The sequence below is a fragment of the Rhipicephalus microplus genome, chromosome 9 (assembly GCF_043290135.1).
Source record: "Rhipicephalus microplus isolate Deutch F79 chromosome 9, USDA_Rmic, whole genome shotgun sequence".
Classification (NCBI taxonomy): domain Eukaryota; kingdom Metazoa; phylum Arthropoda; class Arachnida; order Ixodida; family Ixodidae; genus Rhipicephalus; species Rhipicephalus microplus.
The window spans coordinates 66,674,137-66,688,327 of record NC_134708.1 but is presented as its reverse complement, the minus strand read 5'-3'; the positions used below and the strand labels follow the sequence as shown (position 1 = coordinate 66,688,327).

General features: G+C 43.6%; 1 long non-coding RNA gene across 1 annotated transcript; it reads right to left on the bottom strand.

The window, feature by feature from the left end:
* Window positions 1–11,867: 11,867 nt before the first annotated feature.
* LOC142771364 (uncharacterized) lies at window positions 11,868–13,473 on the bottom strand. Its single transcript, XR_012885882.1, has 3 exons — window positions 13,381–13,473; window positions 12,332–12,461; window positions 11,868–12,202 (listed from the first exon to the last, which is right to left on the bottom strand). It is a non-coding gene; the product is annotated as an uncharacterized LOC142771364 (long non-coding RNA).
* Between the last annotated feature and the right edge of the window lie 718 nt (window positions 13,474–14,191).

Here is a 14,191-nt window from a genome sequence, read left to right as displayed (position 1 = left end):
AGATAGATAGATAGATACGCTCAAAGTCGCCGAAGTTCGCTAAGAAATGCTTCGCATATAAAAAAAGTATTATCGTCATCGTATTGTCGCGCGTGAAAAAGAGGGACTTCGGGTAAGGAATACCTCGTATGGTCTCAAAGACGTAGGTCAGTCACGCGACACAAAACTAAACGCCTCGGCGAGAGCACGCACTGTCCCAAAAACGACTTCCTCGTTTGTTTCTCCTAAATGCAGGCTCGTGCTCGCCACATGCAATTCATGGCAAGGTGGCATTAATCCCCCACTGAAAAAAAAGCATCGCTCCGATGCTCACGCAAATGGTAGCGATTCTCCACGTTTGGGTGCTATCAGTCTCATTCTGCCAGTGATCTGACTTTCTGTAGTCCTAGCCTCTGTATTTCTACATGGTCTACTTTGAACTCGGGTACAAATAGCGACCATTTTCCTAAATTGTTTGATCTTGTATGTCCCGTGACTCCTGTAATCAGGCAGCCCACTTCTCACATCAATTCAAATCAATGCGGTTGAAGAAACACTATTTTTGGCTTTCTCAAAACGAACCGAGGAAAACAAATAGCGAAATGTTAGCTTGTATGATATAAAACAATCTTTAAGTAAAGCTAAATTCACAGTTTAGGTCTCTGTCTCTTCTGTCCTTTTTATTTCGTGAGTTTTTGCGCTCCCATTTATATGTGAGTTCTATGTGAGTTTTATGTGAGCTCTAAACAACGTCTTTTGAATAATTGATAAAAGTCTGATTGTTCACCTCAACACAGGCTAAGAAAAGCGGCGTGGCGAAAACTGCTCTAACCAGTGTCTTAAAAACTGGAGAAATTTTATATACGCGCCTGAACTTTTTAAGCGAACAGTTGCTGCTGCGAAGGCTCAATATGATAGTTAACGTTCCGGGTTCCTTTCAAAGCCCGACCACAGGAAATCACTTTTCAACTTGCTTAAAGCCAAAAAAGTAATCGCACCACCAACAAACCTTGAATCGATAGTCTCAACGCCAAGTGAGTTGCCTACTTCTCTGCAAAATATTGCTGAAGGGCTGTGACACTTCACGGCTGCTTACTTTTACCACTCGCCGTGCCCTGTTAACAGCGATGACGTTGAAGAGATTACATCGTCGGAAATAGCACAAGTAGTGAAAATATTGCCTGATTCAGCACCAGGCCTTGATGGCATAACTTAATCGGTGATAAAAATAATCCATAAAGTAACGCCTCAAGATTTATTTGCAATAGTTAACCACTCCTTTAGGCATTTATGGATTCCGCCTGAGTGGAGAATCGCGAAAATAATTCCTTTGTTAATGAAACAAGGAGCGGGGTTTACTTCGGATAAGATTAGGTCTATTTCACTCGCATCTAATCTGCTAAAACTAATCAAAAAAAAATTCTACACATTAGAATAGACAACTAGCTGCTTGGACGAAAACGCATATTTTAACCCCATGCCAATTTGGATTCAGGCGTGGCTGATCCATTTAGTGTGCTCATGTTTATTTGGAAAGCAGGATACAACTAGCTCGTTCCAAGAAACAAGCTTCCGCCTTCGTAACTTTAGATATTGCAAAAGTTTATGATAGTGTGGAACACATTAAACTAATAAATTCGCTAACGCACTTCAGTGCGTTAGCGAATTTTTAGCGAAAATACTTCATGGGTTTACTCCTTTCTAAAAGGTAGAAAATTTTATTGCTCTCAATCTGGCGTGTCGTCTTCAAAGTATGAACAAACTAGACGTCTCCCCAAAATTTCGGCGACGACCACTTCAGTATTTAATACGACACCATCAGTATTTAATATTTTATTGTGCACAATTTCAGTACAACAAGACGTACATGTGTATGTATACGCTAACGACATCGTATTTTTGCTACAGCTACAGATATACATACACTATATCAGATGCTACAGTTTTATATGAACGCTCTGAACGCATGGTTAGACGACATTAATCTATCAATAAACATCAGGAAAAGAGCAATCGTAGTTTTTCCTACAAGTGTTCTAGTGCAGATTTCCATACTTTACAGACAGGACTTTATCCCGCCGGTGAAATTGATTAAATACATAGGAATGACTTATACTGAAAACCTCAATTGGAGTACGCATATAGAAAATATGGCAGCTAAAGGAGCATGGTCACTTGAGATGCTTCGTAGACTCAGCAATAAATGTTTTTGGTTTACGTCGTGATGTGCTCGTCATGATATAGTGTTTGTATATTCGCCCAGTATTGCAGTTTGGCTGTGTCTTGTTTTCTGGAGCACCCATCTACAAAATTACACGGCTGGTGCTACTAGAACGCGAAGCGCTACGTATATGTCTTGAGCTAACTAAATTGGTCGAAAGTAATATTGTATATAAGGAAGCGCACCTTTCTTCTCTTCGTGCTGGGTTCCAAATACTAGTAGTTCGTACATTCCTAAGAATATATGCATTCCCACAGAGGAGGTTGCATTATGTTTTCATTATTATTCCGACGTTCTTTTTTAACCAACAGTGGTCTAGGTTAAAGAGTCCACAAGTCATCGTCGTACAGAAGCTTTTGAAAACATTACAAGGTAACCTTCGCGAAGTACGGGTACTAAGAACACCTATTCAAACAATAAAAATAGAATTTGACAATATATTTCCTGAAGATTGCTTCCCAGTAGATACCTAAATGCCCTTTTGAAAGACCACCAGGCAAGATTAGATATGAAGATTGTAATAGCAACTGATGCTTCAGTTCGCGGAAAGAAGCAAGAGTCAGAATTGCATCTTCAGTGTTGAATTGGTCTTTTTCAATTCCTTTACCCAATTTTACGCCTATTTATTAAGCGGAATCACTTGCCATTTCCTTAGGATTACGAATATTACCTCAATCAATAACAGATGCTATTATTCTTTCAGACTGCCTGTCTGTGTTTAGTTTATTAACTGCGCCTAATATGTCCAATACTTTAAATCTACTTTACGCCCTTGTTTTAGGACATTTACGACTCATTCACTTGGTGTGGATACCAGGGCATAAAGGTTTAACCCTCAATGAATATGCCGGTGCACTCGTAGAGGCCTCACATAATTATCCCATGATTTCTATATTGTCGACGTTAGCATTTATCACCGAGGCACGCTTTGAAAATTTTGTCATATTATATCATTTTGAAAAATCTCGTTTGGCAACATCTGACTTTTTTTATCTTAAGTACCCCTGGAAAAATCCATGATGCCCCTCTAGAATGGCGGAGATATCAATTACGGGACTACGAGGCCAACTATCTGCCCCCCCCCCCTCCCCTGAATTTTTGTCCACACAGGTCTGGTCTGGCACAGTCTCCCATATGCTTCCACGGCAACGAGAGTGAATACCTTCATCATTTCCTCTCAACATGCAGGTTATATACAAATAAAGGAATAGACTGTTAGAAGAACCTCGGCGTAGGTTTTCCGGCGTAGGTGAGATTTTATAAAGACAACAAAACGAACAGAATGTTAAGCTGAGGCATAAATTCACTTTATTTCAAACCATACTAGCTTGGTTTTTTTATTACCTCTATTTATTTTATTTCTAATCTATCGATAAACCAATTGGTTCTTTGTTTAAACATCCTTATCTAAATAACTCAGCTGGTTAAACAATTTCATCTCAGAAATGAGGCACCGTCCGTTTTTTAGCCGATTCCCCGTAGTGGGTTGCGCCAGGATCCAAGGAACAACCAACAAACCAACTATTGCATCAGCGAAAGTAAACCAAACGAGCACACTGTGGGCAGACTGAAGAAGAAAAAACAACAACAAAAAAAAAAACATTGCCGAGGCATGGTCGCACAAGCGCATGAAGTACGGCTTGAGCCGTACAACATGAACAATCTCTGGATAGTGTTTTCGACGCTGGGGCGACATGGTTCCGTCTGGGACTACCTCACAGTTCACGTCACTCATGCGACGCACTATGTAGGGTCCAACGTAGTGACTCGGGAGCCTTTCGGACAATCCTTGGAGGCGAACCGGAGTCCATACCGAAACTAGATCTGCTGGGTGGTATTAGACTTCTCGAAGGCGAAGATTGTAGCGGCGTGCATCTGCAGTTCTTGCGTGATACACAGGCGTGCCAACTGTCCAGCTTCTTCGGCCTACTGAGCAAGCTGCTCAGCTTCAGGTGTAAGCGAACCGTCGTAATCGTATGGCAACATAGCGTATAGCGTGTTCTGAACCTCACGCCCGTAGACGAGACGGAACGGTGTGAATCGTGTCATTTCTTAGATGGCAGGGTGTACGCTAATGTTTTATGTATGGGAGGATAATGTCACCTGGTCTTGAACTGCGGCGAGCACGAGCCCGCATCTAGGAGAAACAAACGAGAAAGTCGTTTTGGGACAGCGCTATAGAATGGAAGCAATAATCACGTGGACGGAATATTATCACCTAAAATATCCATGGCGATCGCAGCGAAGCCATTCTAGACAACCAGAAGTAATGATCACCAGATTTCGATGTCGCGTCCCCTCATTGAACTTTTACTCCTACAGGGCTGGTCTGATGGTATCACCCCTCCGCTAATTCCGCGAAGAACTGGAAAATATCACACATTACTTTTTGTTATGTGCAAGATATTCTCGTATCAGAATTCGACATCTAATTACTCCTTTCACAAAAAGAGGCTTTACCTTATCAGAGGAAGATGTTTTATGCTTCATTGCCTCAGGTTTGGGATACTACCACAAGGAAGCCTTTGATGCCGTGTGTAATTTTATTATAACTACTCAATGAGTACCATTTTATCCTGGTGTTTAAAATTCTTCATCAATTTGTTAAGCTAAAACTTAAGTTTCTAAAATTATTCCCGTCAGGTTATTACGGTAGTCTGGAATACAGGCTTAAAAGCATAATACTTGAAATTCACGTATTATTGCCATTTCAATTGTTTATTTTTAATTAAAATTTTATATATTACCTAAAATACCATTTACCAGTCTCTACGTTGCATTCTTGGCCAATTCTCCAAAGTGGGTACGTGCCATGTATCTAGGAAAGCAAATCCAAGCAAAGCAGAGCCTGCTCTTGCCGAGGATATTTAGTTGTGTCACGTCACTGACCTGCGTCTCTGCGAATACGCGGTATTAAATACGAAGCATTTCTTAGCGAACTTTGGTGACTTAGAGCATATCTATCTATCTATCTATCTATCTATCTATCTATCTATCTATCTATCTATCTATCTATCTATCTATCTATCTATCTATCTATCTATCTATCTATCTATCTATCTATCTATCTATCTATCTATCTATCTATCTATGACTTATAGCTCTCCTGGCCGTTTCAATAATGGTATCGATACCAAACTTGGTATGGCATAACATGGCTGTATCAAGAACATATTGAAATGCGCGTCATAATATTGATATGCGTGTCATATTGATATGCGTGTCAGGGAACAAGATGACTACATGCCACGCTCATGATGCGCTTGCGGCCGTTTCGCTAGCGTCACCTATACGAAACTCGGCATTACAAGGCCCCGCCGCGGTGGTCTAGTGGCTAAGGTACTCGGCTGCTGACCCGCAGGGCGCGGGCTCGAATCCCGGCTGCGGCGGCTGCATTTCCGATGGAGGCGAAAATGTTGTAGGCCCGTGTGCTCCGATTTGGGTGCACGTTAAAAACCCCAGGTGGTCGAAATTTCCGAAGCCCTCCACTACGGCGTCTCTCATAATCATATAGTGGTTTTGGGACGTTAAACCCCACATATCAATCATTCGGCATTACGTGACACGAACGGACAACATAAGTAAAGGTCACCCACAAACATAATGACGACATGTGTGTCATGTATCAACACGACTACATGCAAGACTGATGAAGCGCTTGCGGCCGTTTCGCTAGCTTCACATATGCTAAATTCGGTAATACCTGACGTCAATGGATCACAAAGGTAAGTGACTGGTGCAAACATGTAAATCATCGGGTGCCTGTGAAGTGAGAACATGAATATATGCCACAGTCAAGGCAGCAATACATTTTGACGCGACGTGGTGCGCGTGCTCGCCGGCGTTCATTTCGTCGTGTCACGCCAGCGTCGCCACGTCGGGCACATGTCCTGCCATGGATAGATGGATGGATTGATATGGCTGTACCCTTTAGATCGGGTGGTGGCTAACGCCAGCAAGCCGTAATACTTAGTGAACCAAAAGCTAGATTTATCTTTTTTTTCCTAAAGTAGTGAGGTTAAGGACTGGTACTTTGCAGCGAAGGATTTATTTTCACTCGTTCCTTGACTTTGGCCACCAATCAGATAACCACCTTCTAGTTATTCTACCCGCTTAAAGTCTATTTTGCCCTCCCTGTTCCTAAACCCTAGTGCTATATATATATTTATTTTTATTTATTTAGTACATACTGCGAACCATAAATGGTCCAAGCAGGAAGGGCACATCACATAAAAAAACAGGAATAACTCTGCGCCATTACGCGGAACTATAGGGTGTAGCCCTTTACAAAACATTATCAAGTGTTCGGCAGTTTCCTGCTCCTCTCCACACGCACTGCACACCTCTACCCCTTTGTATTTGGCTCGATATGTATTGGTTCGCAATACTCCCGTCCTCACCTCAAATAGTGGAGAACTACCCTGAGTATTTTATATACTCGGTGCGCGCCACGCTACGTTGCTTTGACGCATGCATGCTTGAGCGCGTATGGCGTCCCTCCATCAAGAAAGGCAGCGTCTTCTGCGCCGCGTGGCGCAGCAGCCAGACACCACACAGAAGTGGCTCCTGCGCCGCACGGAAGTGATGTCACTTTGAAAATTATTACCTAAAGCTAGTTAAATGTGTAAATTCTTCATGTGTAATGCATTACAACTACAAAAAGTTTACTAAGCAGGTGTTTAAGGAGTCAATCAGTCTAAATTTGTTAATTAAACATATATTATAAGTATTTTAAATACAGGGAGCGCCATGGGCACTGCGGCTGCGAAAGATAAATACTGCGAGATGGTAGCTGCCTGCGATGTGTGTAGGTGGCGAAAACTTTGATGAAATCATGGCCATGGCCTTGGCCACACCCAAGGAGGACCAGAGTGTCGTCGCTGCTTCATGTAATTGCTGGATGCTTAGTTGAACCTGGAGGTTGGGGCTAGCGCAGCCGTCAACCGCGCCGCAGCTTCATCTGTGTGTGTGCGCCATAAAGTTTCTCAGTATGAAGTGCGGATTATTGTTGTTGGACGTACTGCATTGTATAGATTGCAATACCAAGCGTGGTGTTGTCAAAGGTGAAAGTGTTTTTGCTGCCGAGTTTTGCTTGCCGTGAAGGGCAAGGTTGACGGTGAAATAGATGCTTTCGCACAGTTCACGTGTGACTGACCGGACGCACAAGCTTGAAACCCCTGTGTGTTGGCGAAGTGTTCATACGATGGATGAAAACAACTTTACTTTAATGTTCTTACGAAGCCTGTGATCACCGAAGGCCAGAGCTACTTCATTGCCGGCTGTTTTGTCATGTGCGAACACGTATGGCCGTTCTCATCCGTTGCTACGTAAATGTTCCCGTGCTGTCACGGGCCGTGCATGTTATTCAGCAAGGCAGACAAGCTGTTTTTGTAGTTAGATGGGCTAACGCCGTTGGCACTTGTCTTTGGGCATCGTTTATCAAGTGCTGATTACCTAGAACATTGCAATGGTACGTCAGTATTTTGAAGCGGCCTCCCGGTTACGCAGTCAGGTGATGGTACACTAAGCGACATAAAAAAAGTTTCCTGAGACTATGTAGCAATGCACTTTTCTGCCATCGAAACTTCGATAAACCGTGGAAATCAACATTCCTGACACCTGTGCTAAAAAGCCAATGCAGACAACTGCATTCGAGTTTTTTGTGTCTTTTGCGTCTCATCGATAAGAGCACGAATTCGCAAAACACTTTATCATAATAAATATAGTCAATCCTGCAAGAGTCATCAAATATCCAGTAATAAAGGGGCTGTGGACGAGACCACCACCAGGAGCAGGTCAGGCTGGTAAGGGGGCGCAAATGTTCAAACAATACATGCGTGAACAAAAAAAGAAGTAACGATGACTGCAATGAGACTCAAACCACCAGCCTTACCAGTTCTTGATGTGCTGCTTTAACCAACTACGCCACACCTGCTATTAGGCTTCGGATGGCAAACACGCCGGTTTTGTATTTCTGTCACGCTATAACTAACTAACATTTTTTGTTTACTTTTACGTTTGGACGTAACTTTAACGGCTTTTATTGTTAAGTCTAGACGTACCGCTAGACACTCTTAACTAATCAAACGAAGCGCCCAACTAGAAAATGCATGACGTCACTTCCGTGCGGCGCAGCGGCCGTTTCTGTGTGAGGGTGGCTCGTGCGCCACGCAGCGCAGCCATAGAGAAATAACAAAAAGGTTAAGAGTGGACACTCCCGTAGACCCCAGCGGCCCAATCGACCCTAGCACACCTGGTGGTTGGTCAGAGCAAGTGGCATGCGCTTCCTGTTTCGGTTTCACTGGCGCAAATTTTGAATTACTTTGCGTAACCGACGTTTGGCTATGACGAAAGTTCATAATTTCAGACCACTTTTCATCGCCCAATTGGATAACTTTTGTAGGTCATTTTGATTTAGTGATTCCCTGTTTTGTTTTGTTCAGTGGTTCGTGCAAATTGGTCGTGACATAATTTTAATTTTAAGTTATAAAAAGAGATGCAGGTAATGATAATTCACTACGGTTTTATTAATTGCGCTTGTGTTTTTCTTTTGGAACAAGTGATCAATGTATATATTAGTCAAAGAGACAAAGTATCCGCAATGTTTTATTCAAAGGCAAGGTAGAATCTGAGAATATAAAAAGCACAATATGACAAAGGTAGACAACAAATGCATCTCACCTTACAAATAAATTGTAACAAATACAAAGAGAACACAGACAACGCACACATCGCTAGAGTTGGCAGAAGCCGAGAAGCTGGTGAAGTATGACACACTGGGCCAGTGGGTAAGTAAGGATCTATGGCAAAAACACAGCGCACAATGCTGATGAAGAAGGAAGAAGTGACACATACACAGCAATGAAGTCGCGAATCACGCCTGGGGTTAACTGAAATAATGCATAGAAAAAAGAGTACACAGAAACCACACGAGACAATATAGCAGAAAGGCAAAGGTGCAGTGTGCTGGCTGTGCTTAAGAACAGCTAGCCAAAAATGAAAAAAAGCAGACTTGATGCCTGCTTGTGCTCAGAATGATAGGACTTTGCAGCTTGCTCACTACGTGAAAGACAAACTTTATGCTACAACACTGGCAGGTCTTGTGGCTGTTCTTATGCGTCGCCTTCATCAAAAAGTTAAGATCCCAAGTGATTTGCGTATGGGTGTTGCTGTGACGCTTGCGAGCTAAAATAGATTGTAGTCATCACTTATCCAGAATTGTGGACCTTAATTGGTGCTACTAGAGTGGTAATACAGGGTTATAAAATAGCAGAAGGAAACCACTTTGGCTCATTATTTTTCACAAAGGCTCTACATCGTACGTTGTTACTCACAAGCTATATAAAAATAAAATGGCAGCGTCCACAGCCCCATCAAACGCTACAAGTTTGGGAATTCTTTTGAAAATTTTGATTGGCGAGATGAGGAGGTTGATGAGAAGCTGAAATACGAAAAGCGTGACAACGTGAACCGTGCCCACTTCATACTGTGTTCTTTACCCGCTCGAAGACATTTCAACAAGCGGTTTTGTTATCAATTTATTACTTGAGCTGGAGAGATAAAGCATACACAGTGACCAAGCGACCCCCAGTAAAGTGTACAGTTCGCCCGCATTTGCTACAAAAATACAGACAGGATACGCAACATTCTTTTTAAGGTTATGCAAATCACTTCGAGCGAATGCACAGTGTCCCTACTCCTCATAGCGGGTAACCTAAACAAAGTATCCAACGAAGGAGTGGTTAGTCCAGTTGAACTAAATATAAGCATATAAGACCATAATGAAGTCTGCTGTAACGAAGTAATAACATAACAAAGCTATTGCAGGATTGGGCTCAACTCGAATACTTTAGTGTAAACCCGCCCCTAATTGCTAACCTTTGAACTTGTCAAGCTGTATGCCGGAAATTGAAGACTGGAACCTAACCCTATCTAAGTTTCGGTTCACAAAACGCACATGCCAACATAAACGAACCCGGCAAAACATTTTCAGAAACTTCGCGCGACACCCAGCAGAGCAGAAATGAAAATCGCCAACACTTGACAGATGGTGATACAAAACATCGCACACTTTCACCTGATGTGCAGTGGCCTCAATCATGGCAAGAAAGTGAGATTCAAGTTGTTGTACGCATGCAAAAGCTGCTTCTGATGGCACAGTGGGATTCCCAAAAAGTTTGCTGGGGACGTGGTATGCTTTGAGCATTGTGAAATACTGGTGGGTCCGCTGTGCTGCTACTTTGGCTTGCAGATGTTTAATGGTTTGCTTGTACTTCATTGATGGAGACATTGTCGCTGGCACACAGGAACGCACTGCAATAAACAAAAAAATGGATGTAAAAGCGAAGAACAACTAATCTCATACGAGCACTTTCCTCGCTCTTTCAGACCCAAGGTGCACAACATTTCTGTGGTGCAAAGCTTTCGATTCCACTACCTAAAAACAAACCATTCACAATGTTGACAATGCACAAAAAAAATGAAAATCACTGAGAGCCCACCGTTACATTTTGTAAGTGCACACGTAGTGTCCTTTTGAGGATCACGAGTGTTGAAGATTGGGCGAGTTGGTTCGTCGTACTTGAACTGGTATAGCGCATTACGGGGAAGAAGAAACGGCCAAGCAGACCGACACAAGAGGACAGAGCGCTAACTTCCAACTGCTGGAAGTTAGCGTTGCAGTTGGAAGTTAGCGCTCTGTCCTCTTGTGTCGGTCTGCTTGGCCGTTTCTTCTTCCCCGTAACGCGCTATACCAGTTCAAGTACCTTTTGAGGATAGTTTCCTCAGAATGTCCTAAACATAAAATAGCACATTGAATACAGCTGCAATAAAAGCATAGTCTCCATTTTCTCTAGGGCACTCAGGCGTGGAGCTGTTGGCGGAGACGTCTTCTGGAGGGTCTTGTGAAGCTTGTTCAGTGCCTCGGACAGTGCTGTCGGAACAATCTTGCGAGCGGCCTGCGGAAGTCTCTATATCAATCCACTCTGGTGTTAAAGTGAACATACAACTTACCGGTCACACAAGTTCCTTTTGTGACAGCTGAGCGACTGGTTAAGGTTTTCTCCGGCAAGACGAAGTAAGCAGAAATTCTTTCTTCAGCTACAAGGGAGCTGCCACCTGCAGAGGTTTGGTCAACAGTCAATTAGGGTAAAAAAAAGAAATCGCGACACTGAACGCACCCTGCTCATCGGGGCACCTCAATGTGTGGGAGCCGCTTTTTGAAGCCTCTACCGCAGGTCCAGAAGAAATGAAATTACGACAATGTGTCAGTAAGAGTCTTAAAATGACACAAACTGAAGCTCATCCGCACCTTGCAGTGTAGCTTCTGCAGTCATGTCACAGTCCCTATTTGAAGCGACGCTCAGAGAACGTGCATATATGTGCAGTTGGTACAAGTTACAAAGCTTGTAGAATGGGGAAACTTAAGCAGCTCTTTCAAACGCATAAATTGGTCGAACGTGGAAGAAAAGAGAAGGCACCAACTAGTAAACAAGTAATTTGTGATTTTTGGAGTTATCAACAGTGCCAGCTTTCACCGATGAAGGTATATGTACATGTGATCTCAGGCATGAAGATAACGTGAAATAGCCCTTTAAAGTCTTTCAAAACAAGTTGCGCCGGTCAAGAACATCAAAAAACGACAGAAATGAAAAGCTGCTGTTAGGAAGGTAATAGCCCACAATTCACAAAATTTTAGACTTTCCAAGTGTTACTTCTATAGTGAGGTTTCTCCATCGGCTACAAAAATCTTCGCGGTTAACTGTCGCCACTGATTCAATACAAGTGGCTGCTATTGCACATACTTGAGTTTCAGTCAATCACTTACATGATGCAGCTGGTTGCACACTGGGAACAGCCATTCTTGTAAGCCTTGTGTGCCCAGGGTCCATAAAATTTTGAGCAGTAAAATGGTCGCTACAAACCCTGTACGTTGCGTACAATAGGCTGGCCGGCTTACTCAGGAGATCATCGCGTCCAGCATACTGCATCCATGCTTTCATCCTGCATTGTCAATGAACTATCAGCTAAAAGGGGAAGTGCTTGAATAGTGATTTTTTATTGTTACCCTCACTGAGCAAGTACGAACAGTAAGCCTAAAGACATGCAAACCATACAAAAGGTTTAACACACCTGCCGTCCCGTGGTATGCGGAAGAAGCTCGTCCCAGGCTTCTTGTGGGCTCTGCCATTGTTGAAGCACCACGATACACAGCAGTGGCTGCCGCAGCTTGGACCGCCGGACGGCATGGCATCAGCGCGGTCTGAAAATGTTAGTAAGTGGATGCTTCGCTGTCAAATTACAAAAAAGATATGTGCACGTCATAAGTGTACCGACAAACCCCTTTGAATGATTAGCTAATCGATGCACAATACAAAACCAGTGATACATCTCTGACCCATAAAACTCTGACTTACAAAGGAAGACGTCAAGACCACGTACAAAGATCTTCAGAAGTTTCCAGGCCGCTATCCCTTGAAATGCAATGGTATCGCGGCCTGGGAACTTTAGAACTTCTTCGTACGTACGCAGTATCAGCAGTACATTGGGAAGAAAAATCGTAGTTGAAATTTGTGCGGTAAAATTATATTGGAAACGTCAAAAAAATTTGTGAGCAGCTTGCACTAGTGGCACAAGGCTAGCGAAGAAACGAAGATGATGGCCACTTGGCTAGTCCAGATTTGCCTCCGGCACACCAAGAATTATTCGTGTTCCGAGCCTTCGGGAAACGCGTCGTGAAGCATGCGAGGCCCAGCGAACGCTTCTCAATATTTTGCACCGAGCCACCGAGCCTATGACCTAGCTGCCCAGCTATGCTCAGCGCACAGACGCTCGCGTCCATGGCAGACGCAGCACGCGTCGCCTCGGCTTGACGCCGTGCCGCCTTTGCTATACTGCATACGTTGCACAATGTTCCCGTCTAGCCACCGCATAGAGCCACAAACTTTCTTTTTAGCGAACCTCCCAGTCCTTACAAGCTTCAGAAAAAGGTTACAACTGCGTGAATGAGACGCCACGTAAGAAACAAACTCGCACACACGAAGCGCAACGTGTGTGTGTGCATCTTTCTATGTTTGTTGCATGGTGTCTTATTCGCGCAGGTGTAACCGTTTTCTGAAAAAATGACCCAACAAGCCCAACAACATGTCATTCAACAAGCTTCACTTGAAAACATGCCTCACCTGTTATCTCACGCACGAAAACGCCGACGCAGCCGACGTTGACGAAAGCGACGAAAGCTTCTCGCTGTCAGTCATGCATGGGCTTGTCGCTGGGTGGATGGTGTTTATGACAGTACGGCTGAAGAAAAATAATCACATAAGGTGTGTTGAAAAAATTGTTTTTATGTGTAAAGAACGTGCCAGATTTGTGCGTATAATTATTATTTTGTGAAAACAATTCTGTTGCATTGATTATAACTGGTTTTTTTTGCGCTTGTGCCCTCTGACGTTTGGTGAGAGCACTAGTTCGTTACGTAGTCGTGACGCACTTCCTGAGGCCAGGTTTCGCGGAGTGTCCTCTCTTGTCTTTTTCTTTCTCTATGGCGCAGCAGTCTAGAGGGAGACGAAGTGTTGTCTGGGTAACGTATCGCCGCTAAATGCAGCATGTCGCATTTCATGCCGGTGGCCGTGGAGCCGCGCTGACGGACGCTGGTCGCGCCTGGCGTCAGACTATGGTACCGTCATTTCCATGGTACCGTCACTGTGCCCAGCGTGCGCGAACGTCAACGCTACACTGTAGCATAATGGACCCTTCATGACTTGCTCGCGGCCGTTTTGCTAGCTCCACATGTACCAACTTGGTGTTACGTGACGTCAAATGATGAAGAAATATATGGCTGGTGAAAACACGATAATCTTTTCACGCGTGTCATGTAAGAAAATGAAAACATACCACGCTCATGCGTGCTCGCGGCCATTTCGCTAGCTCAACATATACTACATTTGGTATCTCGTGACGTATTTTGGTAACAGATGACGAAGGTAAACGACA